The 12,666-nt window shown below is 33.9% G+C and overlaps 1 non-coding gene across 1 annotated transcript; it reads left to right on the top strand.

Moving 5' to 3' along the window:
• Positions 1-9,517: 9,517 nt before the first annotated feature.
• Positions 9,518-9,624, top strand: LOC111914978 (small nucleolar RNA R71). The gene has a single exon (XR_002858001.1). It is a non-coding gene; the product is annotated as a small nucleolar RNA R71 (small nucleolar RNA).
• The last annotated feature ends 3,042 nt before the right edge of the window (positions 9,625-12,666 follow it).

The following is a 12,666-nucleotide window of genomic DNA, read 5'->3' as shown; positions in this document are numbered from 1 at the left end:
TAACAATCCCACACCTATAATTCTAGCTACAGTTAGGCAGGCATGCCAGGGGTGACAAATATCATATCATTCTCATGCCTGAAGAACGTCGTAAAGGTCACTAGCTCATATCAAGTTTGGTTATATCAAACTCACAACAGTATAAACTAACCAATGTTTACGAGATTTCATTCTTCATTAGTTTTATTTTAATTAATAGAACTACTATTCATTACACTAGAATATTCCAGGGAATATAAATATATGGTTTTATTTTAAGTAATAAAATTACCATACCATACTGGTGGTAGCCAGGGTTTTATATACATAACATATTATACATTACTAGTGGTATCCAGGGTTTTCATACAAAGTTTTTCGAACAGAACACACTATATAGTATAGTTGCTGGTAACCAGGCATACAGACTAACATTTTCATATACTACTACAGAACATAGTAACGAACACACATTTTGGTCTTAGGGTTTAAGACTACTTTTCAATACTAAAGAAAATATTGGATTTTCTTGAGAAACATACAAACATTTTCATAGATTCAATGGTAGGTTTTCATTACAAAATCATCCTTATGAGCTCACCAACTTAAATGCTGATACGCTTTCAAAAATCGCTTGTATTCTCAGGGAACCAGTAGACAGGTACACCCGTAGGCTTTTGAGAAGACAGAGCATATAGAGTCGCGACTTTTATACTTTTGTTGTCTTCAAGCTATGAATTAAACAAATGTAAATACCTTATATATTCAATGTAATGGTTGTGTTTACTTTGATTACTATGATGCAATTGTTGTGATATTATACATGTCGTCCTCCACCCCCGAACGTTTCCGCCTCTCAGTTTGGGGTGTAACTTAATCGCACATCATGAAAGGTTTTATAACTTATATAATATGTTTAATAAGCAATTAATGGATAGTCTACTAGAAAAATGTCATTCAATTTTAGTAAACAAACAAATACAAATAACATACAAAATTCACAAAGAAAACAAGCTTAAAGGTTTTCTGTTGGTTTGAGGGCTTTGGACCATTTTCGAGCCCTGTTATTATGTTAAAGTTTTTAATTTGTAAGTTTGTTATATACTAATTATTTTTTATATTTTTCTTGTTTTAAGTATTTTTTTTATGACAATCATTGTATGTTGTGGTTGAAACTTTAATTTAAATTAGATTAGATTCATGCTATCGATCATATGTTATGGAAATTGATATAGATACTATTTTATTAAATATTGTATATATGTGTGTATGTTTGTGTTGCTTCAAAGTAATAATTAATTAAAAATCATAAATATGCAATATTATTCATAGTATCCATGAAAGTCTCTTTTAAAATGTAAATTGTATATCTTAGCACTTTATATTATAGTATATGTTTAACTATTTAATTATGATAATAAGTGTCTTTTAAAAGTTTTCTTTTGTTTATTAATAATAATAAGTGGTTTTAAAACTAATTAACAATAATTATAAATAATAAAATCAAATTATAAAAATCATGGATATGTCATATTATCCATGCTAGTCTCTTTTGAAATGTAAATTATCTATCTTATCAGTTTATTATTTAGTGTATGTTTCACATTTTAATGGTAATATTAAGTGTTTCTTAAAGGGAAAATGACAAATATGCACTACGAACTTTCTAGGGTTTACCCGTTGAGTCCCTAAAGTTTTTTTCGGGCTTTATGGGTCACTAAACTAGGATATGACCTACTCATTTAGTCCATGTCAACATATAATAGCCGGTTCAGTGACCTTTTAGACCAAAAAAACTCACATTGTGCCCCTATAAAGCCAAAATAATAAGTTCGATGACCTTTTAGACCAAAAGAACTCAATTTGTAGCCTCCCAAAAAATAGATCGTTGCTCTTCTTTACGTCTTCACCCTCGATCGTCACACGTACTCACCGAAGATCACAACCCCCTTCCCCTTCTAATCGATTCTCGATCACAACCCCCTTCCACTATTTTCTTTGATTCATTTCAACTCTTCAAGAAATTGACCCCTCCTTCCTTCTTCTTTATTCAAAATCACACAAGCTACCACTCCTTCTCCATCCGAGTTGCAAGTTTGATGGATGCGATGTTGAGAAGGATGTGTGGGTTTGAAGAGGTTCACAGAGAAAATGAGTTTTAATATCTTTTTTCTTCGAATTGAGTGTGAATCGGCTTTAGAAGAAATGGAGAGTTTTTTTTGGTACGAATTGATCCCCAAACTTATTTTTTTGGGCTTTATATGGGTACAATGTGAGTTTTTTTTTTGTCTAAAAGGTCATTGAACCGGCTATTACAGGTTGATAGGGACTAAAAGATCAGGTCATATCCTAGTTTAGGGACCCATAAACCCGAAATAAACTTTAGGGACTCAACGGATAAACCTTAGAAAGTTCGTAGGACATTTTTATCAATTTCCCTTTCTTAAAGTCTTCTTTAACTTTTTAATAATAATAAGCGGTTTAAAACTAAAGAAAATTGTTTTAAATGATAATAACATCAATTTATACATTAGATAACGTTAACAACAAATAAATTGTATTTTAAATGAGCATCATTATTGAAATTAGAAAATAATCGCATAAGTAAAAAATTAAAATTAATCAATCATAACAACTATTAAAAATAATATTAAATAGATAAATATATTTAATTTTATTAATGAGGAAGGTGGATTGATGTCAATGAATAATATTGTTCAAAATATTATGTCAAAGTTAATGTCAATAACATAACAATTTTAAACATATATTTTTCAACATTTTAACAATATATTTTTAACCTACGTTGCGCATCGCGCGGGATTTAATCTAGTATATTATAATAGAGGAAAATTTTCTAGCACGATAATGATTTGAAACCCTTATGTATTTTCATATTTCTATATAATAATGATTCTTTATAATAATATTTTCACCTGATTAATAACAACCACTGATTTTATTTTCCTTTGGTTACCCACACATGATTTTCTTCCTTTTCAGTTTTTGTTATCTATAATGGATGAAAATTGAAAATAATGTGTATATATAGGAAAATTTATATGGTTTATTTTTATCTCTTTTAATTTATACATTTATAAAATGATTCTTGAAATCTACAATAGTTATAATATTTTTTAACATTTGATTTTTCCACGCTCACCTTGTGAAAAGATATGTCTCACGACGTGAATATAGTAATTATTCGTGTTGGGCAAGGACTCCTCTACGCATATCCTATCTTCTGGGATATTCATACTCACATCGTGCATAGATATGTCTCACGATGTGAATGTAGCTGATTACGTTGATTTTCTTCTCTTTTACTCTCCAAGCCTCCAAAGTTCCAATCTTTGTCGATTTTTGTACTTTTCTCCAAAATTGCTTCTATTTGGCTGCAAAGTACAATTAAAGCTTATAAGTATCATTATTCAATGCAAATAACCAAAATATGTATAAAAATATCAGTAAATATTTCCTAAAAACATGCATAAATATGGCAATATCAAATACCCCACACTTATTCTTTGTTTGGCCTCAAGCAAATCTAATTATTTAAACTCAAACTCTTATCACTAACATCACATAGAGCAATCCAATTCAACCTCAACGATTATGCTAAGACCGCAACACATGCATTTGTGTCTAAAATTTTCCTAAGGACCCCCCCCCCTAATTCTAAATACTTACAATCCTCATAAACACTAGCTCATTCTTTTGATCAACGCTCATTTTATGCATCCCTCCACATCCATCCGCAGAAATCTTTCTAACCTCAAGGTATTTTTTTAAAGCTACCTAAGCATACATAATCTAGAAATTACAATTTGTGATACCACAATGGAGCTCTTGGAATTCTTCACTTCTTGAATATTTGATCTTTAATTTCTTTGAATTCACCACATTTTTGTGTGATTTTTGGTATCTTCAACTTTTGAATTTCCTCAGAATTTTTATCTTTGATCTTCATACTTTATACTTGAACGCTCCAAAAATTCTTCAACTTTTAAATTTATAATAATTTTCTCTTTTTTTAACATGTAACTCACTTTCTTCACAAAAAACCTACATGCTTAAGCAGGGGCGCTTAACTTTAACCTTTATTGATTAAGGTATTTTGCCTAAGTGCAATGACTACATAAGCTTCTCTGGATATATTTCTGGTACACAATGCTAAACATATTCCGATCCTCAAACTAAACGAGGTTGTATTTTTGTCTCATGCTTTCACTAGAATAAAGGGGGCCACAAATGCACTATGACGTATATTGGCTCAACTAAACATTTAAGTTCTCCTCAGATCACCCCATATAATACTAACAACTTAAGTTCAAATTATTATCACTAGATTAAAGTATTAGATTATTATTTCAAACCTATTGAAATTTTAAATTTTACCTAATTCTAGCAATTTACTTTTTCGACCTCTTACCCCACACTTATTACATACAAGGCCCTCATTGTATGCATAATATAAAGCAATAAAAAGAGAGAAAAAAGAACAGACTCTCCTAGGATAGCAATGGCGAGATCGAACTCCAATTGTGTGGAAAAATTATGCATCTTGAATACGGACTCTTCTAAATAGGAACTTAGATCTTGATCACGCGAGATATGTAAATGTGCCGGAAAAATATGGAATCGAGCCTAGGTCTTCAACAAATGTGGTGCAAAACTCCAAAGCATGAGGAACGATGTGGGAAAGCATAAGCCACATCACATGGTAGAGCAAATAAGCCATAATAATCTTCATAATAACCCCATGAAGAACATTAGTGACCCAAGAAATAATATATGCCAATGGTCTTCATTATATATAAATATCATATTCACGTCATGAGTGTAATAATAGTCACGCCATGAGGTCGCTAGAACATGAATTCTTGAAACCATTAAAACTTGACTCACGACGTGAACATTGAGGATTCACGATGTGAGTATTGGGCAAAAAGAAAGTAATTATGCCTTCAACTCTTGACTTCAACCAAATGTCTTAATAGATTAAGACCCTTCTAATGCATCATTTTATGACTCTTCTCTAACTTTATCCTCTCTCTTGACGCACCCCACACTTATTTCTAATCATGGGTCTTGATTCTCGATTCTAAAGCTCTCATGGCTAAACATGAACGCACTAATTTCTCGACATTCCTCTCCTGCGACTCCTCGAGTACATCTGAAAATTAATAATCAAAGGAAGTAAAAAGTAACATAATAATTTAAATAGTTTACAATCCAACCAAATTTAAAAATAAAACCAAACCAAACAAAATTAAACTAAAAAAAATAAATAAATAAACAAAATGATCAATCGTCCTCGTCGTCCTCGTGTGCTTCACTCGTTCCAGCCCCATATCCCCTCGGCATCCAAAGTTCTTCCCATGTTGGGATATATGCGCAATGTGGCGGCATGGTGAGTGGTCAAATCACACCCATGTGGGAATAAATACCCTCGACAAGTTGGGTATTATAAGTAACTCCCCTACGAAGATTGTCAAAATATGTACCCACCCGACATTGGAATGGGTCGGTGGGTATACCCTACAAATCTATGAACTCTTCTCGTTTCTCCACGTGCTCTCACATTTTGTCGGCGAGGTATCGGTTGTGGTTGTTGCTCGGGTTGCGTGCTTGGTTGTTCTTTACCATCATCATCGGAGTGCACGATCCCCCAATGTGTCCCATAGTCCCTCATCACCATCATTGTCTCCAAATAACCCAAGGAGAACTCAGTTCCAGCCATGCAAGTCAAGGACCTCGTGATATCGGGAATTATCACACCGTAGGACCGGGCCAAATGGGTGATGAAATGTCCTCCACAAATCGGGATCCTAGGGCGGGAACTCACGGCATACTCTGCCAAGTAGTAGGTCAAGAATACGGGATGTTGCAACATACTCCCGGCTTTAAAATGGACCATAAAAAACAAATTCAACTGGGTAACTTTGTCCCTATGGCACTTGTGGTGGATTGAAAATGTGATGAGTCGGTGGATAAGATGGTTTATAGGTGATTTGATGCTACTTTCCGGTGACACCCCAGAATTAAACACTCCAGACGCAATGTTACTCCAACCTCTCGCAAAAAGCATAAAGAACTTGGGAGTCATGGCCTCGTGGGCCTCATACGAACCCATTCTTCACGAGAACTCAACTAAGCTACACTCCTGGTATTCACCACCTAAACGGAAAACCAAGATTTGCAGATAAGTGGGATCTTGGACATTCTCATGAAATGCCACAGTAGAGAAAAATTCCACACATAGCTCATTATAAACCCATTCCTGGATAGCAAAAATATTATTCCACACCTTGCATGTGAAAGAGTACCTGTTCCCCACAAATAATTTTATAAGAAATGGGGTCAACCGGTCAACAATTCCAACATCCCTCAACCTTTGCCAATTCATAGTTGGGGCGACGGTGAACTCACGGTTATGTAACCACCCTAGACGGTTGTTATAACGAGTAAGAACATCCCGCGACACATTCGTTGGGAAGACATAAAATGGGTGCAAGCTAGCTAACCCAGCTGGAATCTCTCGCCTAGGAGCCCTTTCCTGCAAAACAAGAAACAACACAAACCAAAACAGAAAGATATCCAGCACCTTAGAATTAAACGGCATAAGGTTCACCATGCCCAGAATTCACGTCGTGAATTCCTAGGAACTCACGTCGTGAATTCAACAGCGCAGGCTAGAATCGTTCAATATAGTGTATAATTTGATCCAATAAAATGGTTGGGATTTACTCCTGTAACAATCCAAAGCATAATCCAGTCACATGCAATGGTTATAACACGAATTTTAGGGCAACATTTCAACAATTTAATAAACACAAATCCTAGCCTTATATTTAACAATTAAAGAAAAAATTAACAAGTAAAATCAAGAAATCAATACCTTAGAGTGTAGATGACGTAAGCTAAAATCGAATATTGAGTTTTATATGGCCGTAATCAGAATGGGGGGACCGAGAGCAACAGCCTCACTTCGAGGGAATGGAGAAGTGATTAGGTTAAAGTGGCTTCTCGTACTTTATATGTGGTCCCATGTAATTCACAATTCACGTTGTAAGTTTTTAATTACTCACTTTGTGAGGTGTTTTTGGGGTATGTAGTTGGGCCATCCAATTAATCATCAAGTAGACTTATATACTTATTGGACTAACAGAAAAGTGGTCCGTAAGTCTTCCTAGACTCACGTCGTGAGGCATACGCACTCATGTCGTGAATTCTATTTGATCAAATATTCACTTAAGAAATCCAATCTTTTATTAACTATAAATCTTAATTAATTACCACTTAATTAAAGGACCCTACACTTACTGTTACTTAGATGACGAGATGATAGATTTTCCTAAAAACTAAAAGTTCAAAAACTAAAATGAGAAGAAAATCAAACTGGGCTCGGGTTGCCTCCCGAGAAGCGCTTCTTTTTGATGGATTCGTGAGGTGGACTCCGTGCCTCCTTACGTTGAGTTGTCCAAAGATTCCATCACCAACCGAACCTTTTGCTCTTTCCATCGCCTTTTGTAAACTTGAACTCATCTAATGTATGCCTTTTTGAGTTTTCCTTCTTAGCTCTTTTTTTTGTCTTTATCGAGCTTGTGTTTGGTCCCCTTATTTTCCAATTCTTCTTCATTGTTTTTAATCTCCATATGAATCTTCTCTTCTCTCACAACTGGACTCGTCTCCTTAGAAGTAACCACGTCTTCACCACTTGATAAATCGTCGCTTTCCTTGCTTACCCAAGAAGTTGGTTTTGTGTAGGCAAATACCTCAACTAAAAATGGGGTGGATGCTCTTGGTTTTGTTTGTTTGACTTGTTGAATTGTTTTTAATTCCTCTTCCATGATCTTTTCTAATTCTCCAAGTTCATCTTCTTCATCAATACTGAAAACCTCACCTCGAACATCATTACCTTGGAAACCATCTTCTATTCCAAAAGTTTCCCTTCCATCTCCAACTCTCAAAGTGAGCTTGGACTCGCGAATATCAACCAAGGCACCAACACTATTTAGTAAAGGGTGACCAAGAATAATCAGAACATCGGGATCTTCTTTCATATCTAAAACCGCAAAATCAATTGGAAAAATGAATTTCCTAATTTTAACTAGAATATCTTCCATAATGCCCTGGGGTTGTGTCACTGAACGGTTTGCCATGTGAATAGTCATTTTTGTAGCCTTCGACTTCTGAATATTCAGCTTCTGATATAATGAATAAGGCATCAAATTTATGCTAGGCCCAGAATCGGCTAAAGAATAAGTCTTCATATTATTCCCAAACTCACATGGAAGAGTGAGGCATCCAGGATCTCCCATCTTCTTAGGTAACTCTCCCAGCACTACTTTTGAACTTTTCTCACTTAAAATAACCTTGAAAATTTTCTTCCATTGTTGACGAGCGTCTATCAAATCTTGTAGGAACTTTGTGTACTCGTGAATTTTTTATAATGACTCAATAAAAGGAGTATTTATTGGAAAACCCTTTACTTGCTTTATAAAATCCAAATGTTCCCTTTCTAGTGGACTAATATTAGCTCGGGACGCAAACGGTAAAGGCGGTCGGTAAGCTGGAACACTTTCGGAAGTTTTCTGTTCAGACAGGTCCAACATCGTGAGCATAGTGGGCTCATGTCGTGAGTTTGGTGTTGCATCAATAATATTATTTTTGATTTTTGACTTATTTGGTTTTGGTTTGGATGGTTTTGGCTCCTCCCCTAATGCTTCTAAGAACTCAGAAATGACCTCTTCTTCAGTCTTGATCATCATAACATGGGATTGAGTCTTCATATCGGGGAATTTTGATGATAATTTTCCGTTCACCAAAGTTGTTAGTTGACCAAGTTGAGCTTCGAGATTGTGGATTGATGCTTGATGATTTCTTAATAGGGCTTGCTGGTCAACCATCATTGCTTGTTGAATTTCATCATCTTCATTTGATCCTTCAATACTGCATCAGTATCATCATGCCTTTTCTCAGAAGCTTCCATAAAATGAACTAGCATGTTTTCTAAGTCAACTTTCTTCTCAATTGGTGGTTGCTCTTTTTGTTAGAAGCCTCGGCCTATTTGCCTATATTTTTCTTCCTTTTGCTTCTTGTATTCATCATATGGCAGCCACTCCTTCTTTGGTTTCCTCCAGTCTTTATCATATTTATCCCCACTTGAGTAACAAACTAGAGCTCTTATGTTCCCGTAATCATCTAAGTGGCAGCCTTTGGTCAAGTGTAGACCATTACACCTTTCACATCCAACCCTTATAGCATGTATTGTCTGGTCCATTTTTGTCATTCTCCTATCTATAGTATCCAGCATGGCTATTACAGTAGCCATGTCTGCAAATTATCCACCCCTGCTTCCTTTAACTCCATCTAGCCTTGGATTGTGGTATTCACGAGAATGCTTAGCAAATTCTTCAACCAACTCTTTGACTTCCCCCGAATTTTCTTAGTTAGGGGTCCTTAAGAATCAAGGAGCTGCCTTATCATGACATTAACGCCATCATAAAATATTGACACTACTTGTTGTATGTTGAGGTCATTTTGAGGATAATTTATTAATAATCCTTTTTAGCGCTCCCATGCCTCATAAAGTGACTCACTCGGTTGTTGCTCAAAGTTGGTTGTTGCCTTTTTTAGTTTAGATATCTTCGATGGTGGACAAAATTGTTCTAGAAACTGCTCGCGTATTTGGGCCCAAGTAGTGATTGCACCAGGTGGAAGTGCCTTCAACCAGTCTTTTGCAACTCCTTTAAAAGTGACTGGTAGCATCCTTAGCAAGATTGTCTGTCTAGGAACATTTGGGACATTGAAATAGTCTGCTATGTCATTAACTTCAACCAAATGCTTGTAAGCATCCTCATGATCCTTTCCAGAAAATGGTACATCCTTAAGTGTAGTAAGGATGTGTCCCTTCAGCTTAAATGTGGCAGTTGCAGGAATTGCACCTTGTACTAGGCCAGGACCATCATCATCTATAATTCACTTCTTGTAAGCTACAATAGACATATCTGCAACGTTTTCCATCTCGTTTTCTGGCTCGTCTTCAGATTCACTTATATGTAGTTTGAATTTTGGGTCAGATTTGTACTCGGATTCTTGTGGGTTAGATTTTTTATCAGAGCTTTAAACCTTTGATGATGTACTAGATTCTCCTACTTTCTTTCCTGACTTCTTTCCAAAAACTAACTTTAGATCTTTAAAAGGCGACTTATTTGGTTTTTGATTCACTCTTATGTTCTTATCCGTCTTCTTGTGAAGGGCCGACTCTGGATCTTCAAGTGGTGGCACCAAAGGTGTGTTAGAGCCTCTTGTCATGCACTTCTGCAAAATAAACAAAAATAAAAACATAAAACTGAACTAAAATTAACTAAAAATTGCCTACTGACTGGTCACCACGACGTGGTAAAGAGTAGTAGCTCGTGTTGTCGCAAAAAATTTAACAGAAAAGAAAAATGAAGAAAAACGAAAAACTACTGAACTCACGTCATGAGTCTAGTACTGAAACAAAAATTTAGGCTGAAAAATTAACTTTTTGCAGGTTTTATCCAACAAAAAGGATCGATTAACCTATATCAAATAAATCAACAATCAAATAAGTCATTCCCCAGCAACGGCGCCAAAAAATTTGATGTGCACAAAAGTACCTACTAATTTTAAATTATTAACCTAACTAACTTAACTAACTAAAATGCACCTAGGCAGTGTATCTAGTCAAATTATAGAATAGTTTGGGTAAGTCGGGTGTCGATCACAGGGAACTGTTTTAACTAATTAATCTACCTACTATTAAATTAACCTAATTTCTAATAAAGGAAGAGGTTTTATTTAATTTTGGAAGTTTAGAAGAACTTAATTCTTTTAACTTAAATCCAATCAATAAACAAAACACTTCTGTTAGCTCAATCCACTTTCCCTCAATGGTTTCTAAATTAGTTACGACAATTACTGTTGGTTACCAATTAAGATAGTATTAGCAATTCAGTTCTAAATTTACTAACATTAATTAATTCATGTAGATCTATGTATGTTCACACAATACTTAACACATAATCAATTATTAAATAGAATTGGAGCCATGTAAGATTGATTTGAAAAACACACTTATGGTCATAATATGAGTTCTCTAGCACATCCTAATTCAATAGTTCAATTACTTATCTAAGATTGGTTCTATCTTAACTCTAATAATCTAATGTTCACTAAATTACTAGGTATTCAAATGCATGCAGATTCATATTCACTGACTACACAGAACAAGAATTTAAAGCAATCAAATATTAAATCAAGCCTGCTAGGTTCAATCAATCAAACAGAAGTCGTAACCAACAAGTAAATCAAAGCTAAAGTATTAAAACCATGAGTTCAAGTTTCATCTAGCTAACAGAAGCAGCTAGATTTAGTTGGACGTCCTAGCAAACAAACACAAACAAACCATAGTCTTAATCATTTTTAAATATACCAAACTAATAAGCTGAGTATGAACTCTTCCTTTTTCTTTGGTATGCAACCTAATTCCATACCTTTTCTTCTTCTGATTTTCGACTCCAGAAATCCTCCAAGTCAGCAAAAACTCTTTTATGTCGTAGGCAATAAGGCAATATATAATTTTCTGATTTTCCACGCTTACATCGTGAAAAGATGTCTCACGACGTGAATATAGTAATTATTCATGTTGGGCAAGGACTCCTCTACGCGTATCCTATCTTCTGGAATATTCGTACTCACATCATGAATAGATATGTCTCACGACGTGAATGTATCTGATTACGTGGGTTTTCTTCTCTTTTACTCGACAAGCCTCCAAAATTCCAATCTTTGTCGATTTTAGTCCTTTTCTCCAAAAATGCTTCTATTTGGCTGCAAATTACAATTAAAGCTTATAAGTATCATTATTCAATGCAAATAACCAAAATATGTATAAAAATATCAGTAAATATTGACTAGAAACATGCATAAATATGACAATATCAAAGTTCTCTTTTTAGAAAAAAAAAATAGTTATAGTACTCACTATTCTAATCAACTATTGTTATAATATATTAGAATTTAATTTTTTTTATGATCTTTTAATTTCAACATGAATATTATTTAAATTATCAACCACTGTTTTTAATGTAACATAATTTATTTATAATTTCATGTTATTTTTAACTGTTATTACTATTATAAATTACTTTAAAAACAACTTAATCGAATTTTAGTTATTATATTTATCATATTTCGTAATTTCCTTTCAACTATTTTAAAAACACATGTCGGATTTTTATTACTTTAGTTTTTAAACTTTACATTTTATTCTTAAGTTTGTTTGATATATTAATTTAGGTTATGCATTTAACACTATATTGAACTCAACAAATTTAGTATATCAGATAATTCAAGAAGTCTTCAACTTATAATAATGTTTATGATTAACAACATATATAAGTTAATAACTTAAATATATTATGTGGAAATATGAAGAGTTAGGAGTTTCAAAATGATGTGGTAAATGACAAAATGCTTACTGGATTATTTAAATTATCAACCACCGTTTCTGATGTAATATCTAATAGTTTCCTTTTAATTATTTTAAAAAATATAGTTGAATTGTTAAAAATTTATTTGATATTTTAGTTTAGGTTTTAATTTTTACACTATATTTTTAAGTTTATTTAATATATTAATTTAGGTTATGTATTT

This window comes from Lactuca sativa, chromosome 8 (assembly GCF_002870075.4).
Source record: "Lactuca sativa cultivar Salinas chromosome 8, Lsat_Salinas_v11, whole genome shotgun sequence".
NCBI classification, from domain to species: domain Eukaryota; kingdom Viridiplantae; phylum Streptophyta; class Magnoliopsida; order Asterales; family Asteraceae; genus Lactuca; species Lactuca sativa.
The sequence above is the reverse complement of the archived record's forward strand: the minus strand, read 5'-3'. Positions and strand labels throughout refer to the sequence as shown.